The sequence below is a fragment of the Pteronotus mesoamericanus genome, unplaced genomic scaffold, assembly GCF_021234165.1.
Source record: "Pteronotus mesoamericanus isolate MK-2021 breed Mesoamerican mustached bat unplaced genomic scaffold, CSHL_Meso_final contig_182, whole genome shotgun sequence".
Lineage (NCBI taxonomy): Eukaryota > Metazoa > Chordata > Mammalia > Chiroptera > Mormoopidae > Pteronotus > Pteronotus mesoamericanus.
Genome location: NW_026555078.1, coordinates 33,850,629 through 33,854,837, shown reverse-complemented (window position 1 = coordinate 33,854,837; position 4,209 = coordinate 33,850,629).

The following is a 4,209-nucleotide window of genomic DNA, read 5'->3' as shown; positions in this document are numbered from 1 at the left end:
CCCGGACACACTCTGAACACTGAACACCCCTGCCATTCTGCGTGCTCCCGGAGAATACCTTGCTCCAGAGAAGGTGCCTCTACTTTCTCAGTCTGTGAAGTGGGATGCTTAAAAAAAAAAAAAAATAAATAAATTTTGGAAAGAGTCGTATCAGTCATATTAATACTAGCCTTTTTATGTAAACTTACATCACAAAGAAGTAACCAAAAACTGTTCTTTTTGAAAGATGTATGCTGGCTCAAGGGAAGGTACTAGTAGGAATTTCTTTGAATTCAGGTTTAAGTAATTCCCTTCATAGAGAACCAAACAGATATCACAGCAAACTGTCAAAATCTAAATAAGATGAATGACTCCGTTGTTCACTTTAAATGCTGGTGGGTGACTTACAAAGTTGGCTGATTTAGCAGATTCCACTAAGCGGCTAAACTGGAAGGCAGAACTATACATTTCTGTACCAGATTGTTGTAATTACTATTTACCATGGAAACCAAGTTATTTCAGATTCTTCACGTACACGTCAAAGAAGTTATGGTCTCCATGGTAAAAATCATCAGCCACCTTCCTTTTCAAAAACAGTTCTTTGACAAATATTTCTCTTAGATTCTAAGAGACTCACAAAGCATCAGAGAACAAGTTAGTCCAATAAATGACATAAATGACTTAACTTCCTGCCAGATAATACTTACCAAAATGTTTACCAAAATTAGGCTGAAATCAATGTACTCTAATTACCTCTTTAGCAAGATTCTGTATATATTTTGTCAGGGATTAGCCTGCTGTAACTCACAAACATTAAAATATTAATGCTGTTAATATTTGTATCTCTCTGTGAATCTGAGGCCTGAAAATACTGGAACCCCCAAAAAGAGAAAATAAATTGCCTGGATATTTGCTATTGGCTCCCTTTCATTTATTTCTGTCCAAATTTGGCATGCCCTGTAGCCTGGTAAAGCAAATGGAATACTTTTTCTCCTTGATGTTAAATTTAAAACCATTTTTAATATTGAAACAAAAAATGGATATATTGACTGGAGGCAAAATTGGCATGGATTGTAATTGTAACCCTGTAGCAGATTGCTTGAGGCAGCCAGCAGAGGACCACCCCCACCAGCAGAGGACCCACCCCCACCAGCAGAGGACCACTCCCACGTTCCACCAAAGTGCCCAGAGGCAGGCAGTGGGGGTGGGAGGCCACCCCTGCCTCCGTTTGCTATCACAACAAATTAGGTAGTTTATCATGTTTTTATTGCAGTTTTTCCATCAGAATGGACAAGCACACCATGTTTTATGTATTCCACAGCTACATATTAGTGCCTAGTATGTTCAAGGCTCTTTGCTAGATTCTGTGAATATAATGGTGAAAAACTAGGATACAGCAGAGTATTCAGATGCTAAGGTATTACCATTTTGCGTAACAACAACTATCTCACATTTTCTTGTGAAAATTAAATACAAAAACCTGTATAAACCTGGAAGACAATAAATGCCCAATAAATGAATGCTTCAAAGAAAAAATGAACTATATGCAATTTGTGAATCTTGATCATATCTTGATTTTTATTTATAAAAACAGCTATAAAGGACAGCCTTGGGACAGTTGTGGACATTTGGAATTCAACTGGATATTAGAGCACAATTGTTAATTTTCTTAGGTGTGACGGTGGTATAGGGGTTACGAAGGAGAATATCCTTGTTCTTAAATGATGCTTGAAGTATTTCAGAGTGAAGTCTCGTGGTACCTGCAATTTAGTTTCAATGTTTCAGAAACAAATATGGTTGAAGACTGTTAACAGTAGTAGGTTTATTGGTGCTCATAGTACTATTCTTTCAACTTTTCCAGATGTTTGAACACTTTCAGGATATTCAGTTGGGAAGGTCTGTTAGGTTTTTTTCTCTTCCCTGATCAGAACAGTTTATAATTATGCAATTCTCCAAAGGAAATCTGTTCCCCAAAATATGAGTTAGAAATTGGATCCCATACAGATTTAAGGCAGTTTCCAAAAGGATTTTGTTTCCTTTTTTCTAAATCTAAATTACATCAGTCGAGGGTCAAATCAGATCTTAGGCAACACTCTTCCTGAACTTTGTCACAACAATTTTTTTTAACATTTCTTTGCCTGAACTCCATTTTACTTTGTACATTCACCTTTGCCAGAAGAATTGTCTTCAGTCACTAGCAAGGCACTGTCACTTAAGTTCACACAGACATTCGCAGTATAGTACACCTGGGCAGAGGAGTGAATCCAAGACAGTAAGAAGATACTGTATCACTCGGTGAGCTTGGAGTTTAATTAGATGGTTAAACATGATGAAGCTGAAAAACTCTCAATAATTTAGAAAGTACAAATTAAAATAGTTCAGTTCCGAAGTGGGTTATAAAGAGAGCGTTGTTGCTAACTTGAGCATTGAAACAAAGCTGTTGTAATAATATAGATGTTAGCAGGGTAGGACAGCCATAGACTTCACCAAGTAGATTCAGAGCACCACTGGAATTTTCTGATGCTACCTACATTTCCAACGTGGGCATTCTTTTCCCTGAAGTTGAAGCCAGGAAGTGATATAGTCTGTCTAATCATAGATAAAATGTTTTTTGACCATGGTTTTCATCATGCCCGCAAAGCCCCAAAAGGTAAAAGAGCACATCTAGGATATCCAATATATATTGTGTGCTATAATATATCACATTATTATGTAATCATGACATTTATGGTCCTTAGAGTATAAAGGCTTAAGATAAGGTCATAGATTTCTCAAGCAATGCCAAAGACAAAGTGATGGTAGGAAAAATCTTGAGCTAGATTTATATGGGAGCTAAGAATTCTTGCAAGTGCTATGACATATTCATTAGAGAAGTTTTATTCTGTCTTACAGAAGGTATTGAAATTCTTAGACATTTACTCACGTGCTAATATAAAATTTATCAACTTGATATTTTGCTCAAGACAACAGATTTATTTTTAAGGGGAAAAATGTGTAAAACTATTTCTTTTTACCTCTAGGTGGTGCTGTGCATTGTTTTATGTAAGCACAAGACTGCCTAGTTTTGAAGTTGGACTCAAAGATTCCATGTCTTACTTTACAGCTAAACAAACTTAGGGTCATTGAAATTTTCTCTTGTTTAAGATAAAATTTCTGGTTTAAGACAGAGCCAGGACTAATACCTTTCTTTGTAAACTGTTTAACGTATGATTTATTTAAGAAAATATTAGTCATTTCATAATTATTTCAGTGTTACACTGTTGTGACAGGTTTAAGAATTTATTTTACTTTATTGAGTCGATGAAGTTTTCTTTAGAAAATTCTAAGAAAATAATTTGCTCAAGATATGTGAAAGTAGATTTTGAGGAAAGATATATATCATTTATGTATTGTGTAGCTAAAGTACTTTAGCAAAGATTACCTCTCCATGGTTAAAGAACACACAAGGGGCAATTCACTGAGAAGGAAATACAAATTGCTAGTAATCATGTGAAAACATTAAAACTCACTAATAATCAAAACAAAACTAAAATAGCAATGTGGTGGTCTTTTTTTCTTCCAGATCAGGAAAAAGTCTGTAATGATTGCCCTCAGAGATAGAGGCAGTGGTGGGGCACCTTGCCCTGTGACAGGCACAACTCACTGCGCAACTGGCATGGCTTCTCTGTAAGTTAGTTTAGCAGATGTTACCAAGAACCTTAAATTGTTCAAACTCTTACCTAGTAGTTCAACATCTGGGCTCCTCTTTGTAGGAATAATCAGAAATGTGGACAATGATTTATATACAAAGATAATGATCACAGCATTATTTATAGTACTTATAAATGAAAAAATCATTACATACATTAGGGTATGATTATGATATCAGGCAGCCATTTATGAACTGCTTGCAATTTTAATTTCTGTTTGTTATTTAATTAATTTTAAATAACATAAGAAAATGTTTGGCTCTGACTGGTGTAGCTCAGTGGATTGAGTGCTGGCTTGTGAACTGAAGGGTCACCGGTTCATTCCTGATCAGGGCACATGCCTGGGTTGTGGGCCAGGTCCCCAGTTGGGAGCATGCAAGAGGCAGCCGTGCATTGGTGTTTCTCCCCTCGTGGTCGGAGTGAGGGATCTTGCAGCATTAGTTCCCGAAGTCAGACTGCGTATGTCTGACTCGCTTTTCTTTTAACTCTTTGGTTAAAACTGAGAGCTCGCGCGCGCGTGTGTGTGTGTGTGTGTGTGTGT